The 13,873-nt window shown below is 42.8% G+C and overlaps 1 protein-coding gene across 1 annotated transcript in view; it reads left to right on the top strand.

Annotated features, from left to right (window-relative positions):
• The first annotated feature begins 1,499 nt into the window (after positions 1 to 1,499).
• Positions 1,500 to 13,873, top strand: part of LOC140719004 (uncharacterized) — a 95,935-nt gene continuing 83,561 nt past the window's right edge. The window contains exons 1-2 of the mRNA XM_073033313.1: positions 1,500 to 1,531; positions 6,687 to 6,764. The gene's annotated coding sequence lies outside the window, so the exon portion shown is untranslated. The remainder of the gene's footprint in view (positions 1,532 to 6,686; positions 6,765 to 13,873) is intronic.

The raw sequence follows: 13,873 nt of genomic DNA, 5'->3' as shown, positions 1-13,873 counted from the left end.
ACCTACTGAATATTGAAAGGCCTAGATAGAGTAGATGTAGAGAGGATATTTCTTATAGTGGAGCAGAGGGCATGGCCTCAGAATAGAAGGCCATCCCTGTAGAACAGAGATGAGGAGGAATTTCTTCAGCCAGAGGATGGTGAATTTGTGGAATTCATTACCACAGATTGCTGTGGAAGTCAAGTCATTAGGTATATTTAAAGCAGAAGCTGATAGGTTCTTGATTAGTTATGACATCAAAAGGCTACAGAGAGAAGGCAGGAGAATGGTGCCTTGAGAGGGATAATAAATCAGCCATGATGGAATGGTGGCACAGACTCGATGGGTCAAATGGCCTAAATCTGTTCCTGGTATATCATATAGTCTTATAAAGCCTCAGAATTACATCCTCGTTTTTATGTTCTAGTCCTTGTGAAATGAATGCTAATACTGCATTTACCTTCCTTACTACCAACTCAACCTGCAATTTAAACTTCACAGAATCCTGCATAAGCCCTCCCAAAATACCTTTGTATCTCCGATTTCTGAAATTTCTCCCCACTTAGAAAATAGTCTGTGCCTTTATTCCTTCTACTAAAGTGTATGACCATACACTTCATTACACTGCAATTCATCTGCCCCTGAATTTGTCAATTCTCCTGAACTGTCCAAATCCTTCTGCAGGTTCTCCTCAATGCTACCTGTCTCTCCACCTATCTCTGTATCAGCTGTAAACTGGTCACAAAGCTATCATTTCCATCATCCAGATCTTTAACATATAATGTGAAAAGTAGTGGACCCAACATCGATCCGTACACGTCACCATTAGTCACCGTCAGCCAACCAGAAAAAGTCCCATTTATTACCACTTTTTGCCTTCTGCCATTCAGCCCTCTATCTGTATTAACCTAACTCAGCCTTACTTGAACTGACCTCTGCCATCTTATTTCTTGCCTCACTAGCATGTGGCACAGGGGGTAATCTTGATTTATTTTATTTTATTTTTTTTACTTACCCAAGTCCATAAATTCTCTTTGCAGGACCTCATCTCTTCCTGTTTATGTTGTCAGTACCATTATGAACTATAACCTCTAGCTGTGTATCTTCCTCTTTCAGGATATCCTATTCCCACTCAGTTAGCTTTGAGCCTGCTACCAGGAAGTCTGGAGACTCACACGTGGCCACAGTTGAGAACTTGATTAAAACGCCTCCTTTCACTATTGCTTGCCTAGTCCTTGACCTACTCTGGTGCAAATCAGAGCCATTCTGGTACCACTGATCAACCTGCTACTGTCCCTTCCTGCTGCGAGGCTGTCTCCCAATGGTATTCAAAAGGGTATACCTATTTGAGAGGGGAAACAGCCACAGAAGGATCCTGTACTGTGTACTCTCTCTCTCTTGATACTCACCCACCTTGCTGACTGAACATTTAGTTCTACTACACTTTAATAAAATAAAAAGGAAAATCAAAACTTTTCTCTATGAAATCTATCTTCAACAGGAAAAAGACCATCAGAATCTGAGTGCAAGCATCAGTCAGCTTCAAGAAGAGGTGAGCTCCTAGAAATGAAAGATGCATTTGGAGGATTAATATGACTAATGCATCTCCTGCAGTTATAATAAGTTGAAAAATAGGATATATTTTGTAATAAAAATGTTGGGCCACTTAACTCACAATATCTTGGGAGAGTGATTTTAAATTGACGCACAAATAAAACTTGCTTTTGTACAAGACATGAAATGGAATTCATGTTTTAATGTACAAGGCACTTTTTTAGCAGTAAAGGCCAAATACCTCCCAACAGTAAATTGCTCATCCCCACCACCAGCATTTTGTGTGATAGGAGTGGTGTAAAAAAATGGAAGGAACCTACAGGTATGTGGTAAACCATGTATATCTGTCTGGACACGCCCCTCTGCTGACTGCTCCTGTGGCTCATCCCACAGTCATCCAGCATGGACGTGCTCCGTTTTACTGCTAATAAAAGACATTCAGTATTTACTCTACTTCCAGTCTTTTGGAGTTATTGATAGTGCATCAAGCTAGTTATAAAAAAGGACCAATATAAATACAGAAAAACTCTGATAATCTGCTATGTTATCAGTGGGAGATCACATTAGTGTGGCATCTTCCTCAACAGGTGATTATTGCACTTTCCACTGGCCAGTGCCACAGCTCTTACATTCACCAGCTGCTGGCTGGTGGACTTGCTTTAAAGTTGCCTGGTTCGGTTGGCCACACTTGCTTTAAACTCTAGGTTTATTGAAATGTTACTGTATAATGTACCTTTTAAAAAAAATTGATTTAGAAGTGTGCTGGAATATTAATTAAATAACATCTGATATTCTGGAAAATCGTAATTCTCTTTGTTTTGAGACATTATTGAAGAGAATAGGCCACAGGTCCACAGGTTAGGATCCTAACCTGGAACAGGGCTAATTTTGGGGGAATTAGGCAGTATCTACTGTAGTAGAAGTTGGTAAGTTTGAAAGGAAAGGAATGAACGACAAGAGGGAGGGTTTTATGAGTGACACCTAGAATCCAGTGGCAACATGTTCATTTTAAAGTGTAGGGTAAATCTGGCCATATTACGGAAACTTGGCTAACAAGGGATATTGAAGCTCAGGTCAAGTAAAAGAAGGAAATATACATTGGGAAGCTCAGATGTGCGAATCCTTTGATAATGATAAAAAGATTAAGAATAAACTTAAGGACATCAGGAGGGTAAAAAGAGGGAATGAGATGGATCTGGTAGGCAATATTAAGGAGATCCTGAGGTTCTCAGAATACAATGCTGGCAAGGAAGGGAGTAGGTCCCTTAAAGATCAGCAAGACCACCTACATCTTGAGCCACAGGAAATAGATAGGATTTTTAACAAATATTTTTTCTCCGTGTTAACTGAGGAGAAAATTATGGATACTCAAGAGATAAGGGAACAAGTTGAGAGGCTTGGAGAACATCCATTGTATCAGGCAGGAAGAAGTTACAGCACTGAAGCACATTAAGTTCCTGGGCTGAGTGCATCCTTATACTTTGTGGGAGGCTAGAGAAGAAATTAAGGAGGTATTTGTTAGAGTGGGGAGTTGAGGTTTTGATCGATATGGGCTTTGGTGAGGAAAGGCGGAGGCTGTAGGTAGATACCTTTCTTTCTTTTGGCACAATTAGAGCAGTGGAAATGCCAGCAGGATGGTATAATGCTCCTCTTGTGAAGCAGAGAGACCTCCAGTATCTCTGATGACTATTCCAGCAATAAGTGCATGCAGTAGCACCTTTGTACCAGCTGTGTTAAGGAATTGGAGCTGGATCTAGATGAACTTTGGACCATTCATGAGACTGAAGGATTGATTGACAGGCAATTCAAGGAGGCAATTACACTTAAGGTGTAGTACGCATAACTGGGAGATTGTTGGCAAGGGAAAATGGGATAGGCAGCAAGTAGAAGGTACCCCTGTGGCTGTTCCCCTCAGTAACCGGTATACTAGTTTGGATTCTGTTGTTGGTGGTGTGGGGGGAGAGGGTAGAGATGGTTTAGCAGAGGAAAGTCACAGTGGTCAGGTCTCTGGCACTGATTTTGGCTCTGTGGCTCAGAAGGGGAGGGGGAGACGAGGCAAGCTGTAGCAATAGAGGGTTCAGTGCTTAAGGGAACAGATAGGAAGTTCTGTGGACGAGAACAATATTTCCAGATGGAATGTTGCCTCCTGGCTGTCAGGGTCAGGGACATCTTGGATCAAGTCCATGGTATTCTTAAATGGGAGGGTGAGCAGCCAGAAGTTATGGTCTACGTTCTGTACCAATTACATGGGTTGGAAGGGTGATGAGGTTCCTGCAAAGTGAGTTCAGGGAGTTAGGTATGAGTTAAAGGACAGGATCTCCAGGGTTGTGATCAGGAGTACTACTCATGGCATGTGCTAATAAGGTCAGAAATAGGAAAATAATGCAGTTTAACAGATGGCTAAGGATATGGTGCTGGAGGGAGGACTTTTGATTTCAGATTTTTGATTATTTTGCTCTTTTCCAGGAAGGTAGGACCTGTACAGACGGAACAATTTGCCTGGACTGGGAGGGGTGGAACTAATGTCTTTACGGGAAGGTTTGCAAATGCTACTTGGTGGGGGGTGATTGGTGTTTAAACTAGAATTTCAGGGGAATAGGAACAACTCCACCAGAGTGTATGGCAGGAACTCCCATACTGTAAAAGGGTTGAATGGGATAGAGTTTCTCAGATGTGTTCAGGGAAGTTTCTTTTATCAATATATAGAGGTCCCAACTAAAGTGAGTGTGATACTACTTTGTAGATCTTTTGTTACGGAATGAGACATGTTACATGTAGAGAAACACTTTGCATCTTATGATCATAATGCCATTAGCTTTAAGATAATTATGGAGAAGGGTAAGTCTAGTCCTGAGTTAAGATTCTAAATTGGAGAAAGGCCAGTTTTGATGGTATCAGAAATAATCTGGCAAGTGTGGATCGGGATAGGTGTTTTTTTGGCAAAGGCATGCTTGTTAAGTGGGATGCCTTCAAAATTGAAATTTTGAGAGTATAGAGTTTGTATTTTCCTGTCAGAATAAAAGGCAAGACTAACAGTCTTATGGAATCTTGGTTAAGAAATATTGGGGCCCTGGTTAATAAGGAGGAGGAGATGCATTGTGGTTATAGGTAGGCAAGATGCAAATGAGGCACTCAGGAAGTATAAGAAATGCAAGAGGACACCTTAAGAAGGAAATCAGGAGGGTTAAAAAAAGGCATGAGGTTGCTCTGACAGACAAGGTGAAGGAGGATCCCAAGGGCTTCTACAGAATATTACAGGCTAAAGGATAGCAAGGGACAAAATTGGTCCTCTTGAAGATCAGTGTGATCATTTGTGCTTACAGCAGAAAGAGGTAGGGGGAGATCTTAAAAAGATTTTTTACATCTGTAGTTACTTGGAAGAGAAGGAAGATTGGAAAATAGCTAATGTTATTTCATTATTTAAGAAAGGTTCTAAGAATAAACCAGGAAATTATTGGGCCAGTGAGCCTGACATCTTTGGAAGGGAAGGTAGTTCACATTGTCTAGATGAACTTTAGCAAGGCCTCTGACAGGGTCCTGCATGAGAGGTTGATCAAGAAGGTTTAGTCATTTGGCATTTAGGATGAAGTAATATATTGGAGAAGCCAGAGAGTGGAGGTAGATGCCATGTTGAAATGGCGAAGCAGACTCGATGGGCTGAATAACCTAATTCTACTTCCATGTCTTATGGTTGCCTTTTGGACTGGAGGCCCGTGACTAGTAGTATGTGGTGCTGGGTCCATTGATGTTTGTCATCTATATGAAAGATCTGGATGATGATGTGGTATATTAGATAATCAGATTTGCAGATTACATCAAGATCTGGGGTGTAGTGGACAATGAGGAAGCTATCAAAGCCTTCAGGATCTGCACCAGCTGGAAAAAAGGGCAGAAAAATTACAGATGGAATCTAATGCAGGCAAGTTTGATGTGTTGCTTTCTGGAGGGACAGATTGGGGTAGGACCTACAAGTGTTCTCAGTCCACAGCTCTTCACTCTGCTGACCCCTGACTGCAACACACAGCTCGAACCACATCATCAAGTTCGCCGATGACACAACCGTGGTGGGTCTCATCAGCAAGAACGACGAGTCAGCTTAGAGAGAGAAGGCGCAGCGGCTAACGGACTGGTGCAGAGCCAACAACCTGTCTCTTAATGTGAACAAAACAAAAGAGATGGTCGTTGACTTCAGGAGGGCACAGAGCGACCACTCCCCGCTGAACATTGACGGCTCCTTGGTAGAGATCGTAAAGCGCACCAAATTTCTTGGTGTTCACCTGATGGAGAATCTCACCTGGTCCCTCAACTCCATAGCAAAGAAAGCCCAGCAGCGTCTCTACTTTCTGCGAAGGCTGAGGAAAGTCCATCTCCCACCCCCCATCCTCATCACATTTTACAGGGGTTGTATTGAGAACATCCTGAGCAGCTGCATCACTGCCTGGTTTGGAAATTGCACCATCTCGGATCGCAAGACCCTGCAGCGGATAGTGAGGTCAGCTGAGAAGATCATCGGGGTCTCTCTTCCTGCCATCACGGACATTTGCACTACACGCTGCATCCGCAAAGGAAACATTATTATGAAGGACCCCATGCACCCCTCATACAATTTCTTCTCCCTCCTGCCGTCTGGGAAAAGGCTTTGAAGCATTTGGGCTCTCACGGCCAGACTATGTAACAGTTTCTTCCCCCAAGCTATCAGACTCCTCAATACCCGAAGCCTCGACTGACACCTTGCCCCATTGTCTTGTTTATTATTTATTGTAATGCCTGCACTATTTTTGTGCACTTTATGTAGTCCAGTGTAGGTCTGTAGTCCAGTGTAGCTTTCTCTGTTTTTTTTTATGTAGTTCAGTCCAGTTTTTGTACTGTCATGTAACACCATGATCCTGAAAAATGTTGTCTCATTTTTACTATGTACTGTACCAGCAGTTATGGTCGAAATGACAGTAAAAGTGAATTGACTTGATTGACTTGACTGAGCAGAAGGGCTCTTCAGGGTGTGGTAGAACAGAGGGTGATGAGAGTGGGGAATGAGCTACCAACGGAAGTGGTGGATGCATTTTATAACACTAGCTCCTGAACCTGAAGTTCAAATTTGACAGAACATGGAAAATGTAGGAATTATAAGGTAATTGTTTTCTTATATAATGCAGAATGGGAAACTGACAGTTGAGAAAGAGAATGTACATTGGAGAAATGAGGAGCTGCTACTTGAGCTGGTTGACCTGAAGGTATGAATCTGCACGATAAGAAAAATTAATTACAGTTTAAAGCTTAATGTCTGTTTTTTATATTAATGGTGTGTATTTTTTATTCTCAGTTATGTTATTGTAATTGTGAAACTAACGGTTTGGTGCTTCTGGTTCATCAGTGCCCTTCATAGGGAAACAGTTTGCTCCCCTTACGCTGTCGGACCTACAGATATTCACATACTGTAACAATGTGACTGTTAAGCTGCCCCTGCTAAATGCCAAGTGCACCATTCAGTTGATTCATGTTAAAATAAAAACTGAATAAAACATACAGTTTGGTAGGTTAACTGGCCATTATAGATACCCTCTAGTATGCAGATGAGTGGCAGAATCTTTGGGGAATTAGTGGGATATGAGAAAATAAAATGAATTGGAACAGATTGGTGTACAGCACTGGAACAGGTACTTTGGCATGTGCTGTCTCTGATGAACACAGTGCCAAATTAAACTAAATCTAATGCCTGCACATGATCTGTATCCCTTCATGCCTTTCATATCCATCTTGTGAATCTAAAAGCGTCTTATACGCCACTGTTGTATCGGGTTCCACTTATCTGGGCAGCCCAACTCTGTGTTTTAAAAAAAATAAACAACGTGTCCTACACATCACCTTTAAATTTTCTCCTCTCACCCTAAATGCACGTTCAGTAGTATTTGATATTTCTACCCTGAGATAAAGATTGTGACTGTCTGCCATATTTATGCCTCTAGCTTTTCTAGGTCTCCTCTCAGCCACCGACACTCGAGAAAACAATCCAAATTTGTTCAACCTCTCCTTGTAGTGCACTTCTACTTAATTTTCCCCAGTCGCCATCTCCTTCCTGTAATAGGGTGACCAGAAATAGCATAATGCTTTTCAAATCTTCTAGTATATCCTTTTTCTTAACATCATTATGTTCTAGCTTATCAGCTTGTTTTATGTTGTCCTGAGAAACATGAAGGTCCCCACCTACTCTGACTCCAGGCATGTTTCCTCTTCTATCCCTGATCAGTGCTACCTTTACTTTAGTCAGTGGACTAAAGTAAATATTGATTAGGAAGTCCTAGTCAATATTGGGGAAGTTAAAATTGCCCACTACTACAACCCTGTTGCTTTGACATCTTAACTATATCTGCCTACATCCTATCTCCTGGTGGCTTTGGGAGGCCTAAGTATAATCCCATCTCAGTGATTGTACCTTCCTTATTTTTGACCTCTACTTACATAGTCCTCTGAGTATGTCCCCTCCAATTAGTCTTTTCTAAGTGTAGATGTGACATTCGCCCTGGCTAGGCATACAACTTCTCCACCTCTTTTATATTAATGACATCAAAACGCTAGAGCTTTGAGCTGCCTTTTCCTCTTGTAACCAAGACGCCATAATGAAAACAGCATCATAGGTCCATGTACTGATTCAGACTCATAAGGTCATCTGTCTTCCTGATATTTAAAATAAACACTCTTCAACTCATCAGACTTACTGTGTTCATTAACCTGTCCCTGCCTGTACTTTTCAGACTTACCTGAATGCTTGATATTCAGCTTGTACTCAATGGGCCAAGGGGGCTTTTTCCAGGCTGTATCATTCTGTGATATTACAACTGTAATAATGGATGTATATCACCTGTCATCAACCAAGGTACTTTGCAAAGTGACTGCCAGTCAATTCAATTTACAATGTTGTCATCACAGGTACTGTATATAGTAACTTGTTCATATTACAAAAGTTCTTCATTTAGAAAATAAAGCAGGTGTCTTTTGGTATTGCATGTGACAGGAGTTCAGTGCAAAAGGAGAAACACAAAATCAGAATGAACAGCTCACTGAGTCTTAATAATGACAGTACGCAACAAAGGAAAATAATAAATGTTAGGTCAACAGGGCTGCAAACTGAAAGCTTTCAAGCTAACTAAAACTAATGCCATTTCTGTAGCTCCAGAACAGTAATTTAGAACTAAATTACTACTGCTTCATTAGTGGTGTCTATCTAATCACTAATCTTCTTTCCTGGAATGTGGATTAAGGTAAGCAGAGAGTATTGTCATTGCTGTGCTCAAATCAAGACTTAAGAAAACTGAAACAAAAGGAAGCAAGTTAAATACAGTTACAAAGAAACCCTATCACACGTGTGTTTGCTGTCTTCTTTCAGCTGCCTGCCTGCGAGAGCACCCGGAATCCACAGCAGTATCAGCAGTTGTGATAGGACTCCCCTCACTATGTGCATATCCTAGGATGCCAGAGGCCTGCGCCTGCTGCAAGTCCTGAGCTAGAGACTTGTCCAGGATGCATTGAGCCGGAACCCAACAACCTTCCTCAGGGCCATACCCCTCCCAACCAATGAGGTACTGGACACTACCCCATATCCAGCAAGATGCCAGAATGCACTGCACAGAATAGACAAGCTACCCACCCATCAAGTGGGGAGTTGACTAGAGCAAGTGAGGTGGAAGTCACTGGTGAGCTGGGAAACGTAGAACACTGGGTGAATCTTCATGGATAAACCTATTAGAGCTCCAGGTTTTGGGGTTGGAAGAAACAAGGGTTTGCAGGGTTATCTCCAGCTCCTGATTCATTCTCTTAGTTTGGCGTAAAGATTGGGAGGTGTAAACATAATGAGAGGGTGGCTGTAGCTCCCAAAAGAGAACAGGAAGCCTTCCAAAAATGGGACGTGAACTGTGCTCCTTGATCAGACACTGTCCCAAGAAGCCTTGCAGCCTGAACACATGCTGAACCATGAGGGTGGCAGTCTCATAAGCTGGCAGGAGTTTGGGAAGAACAATGAAGTGGGCTCCTTTGGAGAGCCAGTCCACAACTACCAGAATGGTAGTGTTCCCATTTGATGGAGACAGACCAGTGATGAAATCCAAAGAGAAGCAGGACTAGGGGCAGTGAGGCACAGGCAGCAGGTAGACCATTCCAGCAGGGCGCTGACTTGATGTCTTGTTCTGGCCACAAGTGGGATAGGCAGACACAAAGTCATGGACATCTTGAGACATACATAGATGGCTACCAAAATCGTCTCTATAAATTCCAGGGTCTGTTGAATCCCTGTATGGCCAACCAGTTGAGAAGAGTGACCCCACTCCAACACTCTGGGGTGCACAGTGGCAGGGACAAACAGCTGGTTGGGAAGTTCCCCCACCTGGGTCTGGTCTTAGATAGATAGATAGATAGATACTTTATTCATCCCCATGGGGAAATTCAACTTTTTTTTTCCAATGTCCCATACACTTGTTGTAGCAAAACTAATTACATACAATACTTAACTCAGTAAAAAATATGATATGCATCTAAATCACTATCTCAAAAAGCATTAATAATAGCTTTTAAAAAGTTCTTAAGTCCAGGCGGTTGAATTGTAAAGCCTAATGGCATTGGGGAGTATTGACCTCTTCATCCTGTCTGAGGAGCATTGCATCGATAGTAACCTGTCGCTGAAACTGCTTCTCTGTCTCTGGATGGTGCTATGTAGAGGATGTTCAGAGTTTTCCATAATTGACCGTAGCCTACTCAGCGCCCTTCGCTCAGCTACCGATGTTAAACTCTCCAGTACTTTGCCCACGACAGAGCCCGCCTTCCTTACCAGCTTATTAAGACGTGAGGCGTCCCTCTTCTTAATGCTTCCTCCCCAACACGCCACCACAAAGAAGAGGGCGCTCTCCACAACTGACCTATAGAACATCTTCAGCATCTCACTACAGACATTGAATGACTGTTGAGCAGCCTTCACCTCTGTGTCTATTCTCCAAATCACCAGAGCAACTATGCATGTGCAGGGAATGATGGGCTTTAGATTGGTATTATCCTCAGTGATGTCAAACTGGCAGAAGAGAGCATCGGCTTTGGTATTCTTGCTTCTAGGGTGGTAGGTGAGGGTGAAATTAAACTGTGAAGACGAGAACCTAATGGGCTTGACGGGAGTTGAGTCTCTTAGCATTATGAATGTCGGAGAGGTTTTTGTGACCTGTCCATATCAGAAAAGGATGTTCTTCTCCAGTCTCCATGCCTCCAGGGCCTCCCTGACTCCCGGACAGCCAGAAGTTCTTATTTTCAGACATCATAGTTACACTCTGTAGAGGTCAAGCAATTGGAAAGAAAAGCACAGGGGTGCGACTGATTGTCTACAGAAAAGTGCTGGGAAGGTGCAGCTCCAGTGCCAACATTAGATGCATCAACCTCGATGATTAATGGATGGGATGGGTTGTAGCACTGGGGCAGTGGTGAAACATCAGTTTGGCTCTGAGAACACTTGGTCTGCTTCATTTGTCCATTGGAATCCTGCAGAGATCATCTTGGTGAGTGCATTTATAAGAACCACGATCAAACTGTCATTTCTGATGAAGCAGCTATAAAGGTTTGCAAATCCTATGAGCGCCTCACTTGTTTGGGACTAGATGGTTTTAGACCACTCTGTGACTGCCTGAATGTGACTTTGGATCAATTTGAACACTGGAAGGGGTGAGGATGTAGCCCGAGAATGACATCTGCTCTTTGTTGAACTCGCTCTTCTCTGGTTAGGTATAAAAGTTGTTGTTGAGGAGCTGTCTGAGAACTTTCCGGACATGCTGGGTATGTTCCTGGTGAGAACAGAAGTAGATAATAATGTTTTCTAAATATGCAAACTGATACAACTTGTCCTGGAATACGTCATTGACCAGGGCCTGAAAACAGTTGTCTGACCAAATGGCATCATGAGCTACTCATAGTGGCCAGTGAGGGTGTCGTATGCTGTCTTCCACTCGTTCTTTCTTGGTTGTGAACCAAGTTGTAGACATTGTACAGATCAACTTAGTTTCTCCCTGGAGATGTTGAAATGCCAAGGCAAGCAGAGGAGTAGGGTAGCTATTCTTCACCATGGTGTTGTTGAAGGACTGATTATTAATGCAAGAATGGAACTTGCCATCTTTCTTGCTCCTATGATGACGTAGATGGATGGTTAAATCCCAAGGCCAATGCCTTCTTGATGTATTCTTCCATGGCCACTGTTTCAGGACAAGAGAGGGAACAGAGGTCAATGGTGCAGTCATCTGGCTGGTGTGGAGGCAGGGAGGTGGCTGCCTTCTTACTTAGAATGCAAGAAGGTCAGCATATTCATCTGGAACACCAGGATGGCTCAGGAGGTGATGCGCTGAACAGGGCTTGAGCTAGACCCAGACTCATGGACTGACATGCCATTCCCCATTCTTGGGGTTTCTTTTGGGACCAATTGATCAGTAAGTTTCTGTCGAGAGAGCTAGTGAAGGCCAAGCACTGGTGGCAGTCCATGTGAATCAACAAGATGGAGGGTTGTTCCCTATGGTTGCCTTCTAGCACAAGATGGAGAGGTACTATAGAAAAGTGGATCTTGTGGGAGCCAAGTGGCTGACTACCCAGAGCCTTGGTTTCAATATTCTCTCTCAGTTGTTGAGTGGGAACTCTTCATCTTTGAGTCTGAAAGATATCCATGAGGTTCCTGACTCCCCAGAGTCAAAAATGGCAGCAACCCATGGGTCTGAGACCCCCATAATAGAGAGGCTGGGCCATTACTTAATTAGGGGACAATGCTTGCAGGGAGAATCAATCCTGTCAGAATTCCCCTTCTTACTGATGGGTTTCCTCCTTTACTGGGCACTTGGGGACACGATGCCCGGAAGAGTCCTGGAGAAACACAGTAGAGCCAGCACTCTTCCTCTCAGTACAATGTGCTCATTTTATCCTCCAGGAGCTCCAGTAGGTTTGTCAAACAGGACTTGCCCTTCACGAATTTGTGCTGTCTGTCTGATGGAACCTTCAATCCACATTTACTATTATTTCCTCCTTAATGGTAGCTTCAAGCATTTTCCTGACTACAGACCTTAAGCTAGCTGGCCTATAGTTATCCACATTTTGCCTACATCTTTTTTTAACAGTGGCATGATATTCACTGTCTTCCAACCTGCCAGGATCTGCTGAGAGTTCAGAGAGTTTTGGTAAATCATCACAAACATGTTTCTTTCAGTACCCAAGGATGCATACCATCAATACTAGGGGACTTGCCTACCTTCAGGCCAACTAGTTCACTTATCACCACTTGTTTAATGATAATGACTGTATTGAGGTACTTACTGCCATCGCTTCCAAAACATTTTGATTTGGTATGCCTTCTACCATGAAGACCGACACAAATTAGTCATTCAAAGTGTTGGCTATTTCCACATTATTGAATATCCCCAGTTCATTTTACATTCTTATGTTCATTTTAGCCATCCTCCACTTTATATAATTATAAAGCGTATCTGTTTTTATGTTTTGTGCTAGTTTACTTTCATAATCTATTTTCCCTTATTGTTTGCTTAGTGATTCTTTGTTGCTTTAGAAAATATCCCAATCTCCCAGTTACCCACTACCCTTAGTGACTTACAATGCATGAGCTTTAGTTTGAGATTTTGGAAGTTTCTCTTTCTTCGTATGTTATTGCAGAGGTATGGCTGCACAAATGGAATCCATGGCAGTGATATAATTCTCTTGCATGTTGTAGGAAATTATAGTGAACTCTGGTGTCCCTGATGCCTGTGAGTAGTGCAGCAGGCTGCAGCTTCTTGCCGTCTTTGTAAGGGAGCTGGAGCTGGATGCCCTACAAATCATTCAGGAGAATGAGGAGTTGATAGACGGGAGCTCCAGGGAGGTAGTCCTAAGTTGCAGGAAGCAGATGGCTGATGACTGTCAGGAGAGGAAAGGGAATATACATACAGTGCAAGGTACCATTGTGGCCATTCCCCTCAATTTTAAGTATACTACTTGGAAAATTGTTAGGGGAGTGTGGTTGTCCTTGTTGGCAGGTTTGCCTGAGCTCTGTTGGAAGGGAGATGGGCACCAGGGTAATAGGCCAGATGATGGTGCAGTTGTAAAGGTAGATGCAATGTGTAGAGAGATTGTGAAGAAGGATAGGCAGTGGATATTGCACAATTTCAGTCAGTGCATGGGTTGAAATGTGGTTACTTTTCAGTCAGTGACTAGTATCAGGAGCAAAGATGATAAACTTAGAGCATGGTTCAGGTCTTGGCTACGATGTAGCTATTACAGAGACTTGGCTGTCACAAGGATGGGAATAAATGCTGGATGTTCTGGGGATTATCTTGTGGACATTCAC

This window comes from Hemitrygon akajei, chromosome 31, assembly GCF_048418815.1.
Source record: "Hemitrygon akajei chromosome 31, sHemAka1.3, whole genome shotgun sequence".
NCBI classification, from domain to species: Eukaryota; Metazoa; Chordata; class Chondrichthyes; order Myliobatiformes; family Dasyatidae; genus Hemitrygon; species Hemitrygon akajei.
This window is presented reverse-complemented; position numbering and strand designations above follow the sequence as displayed.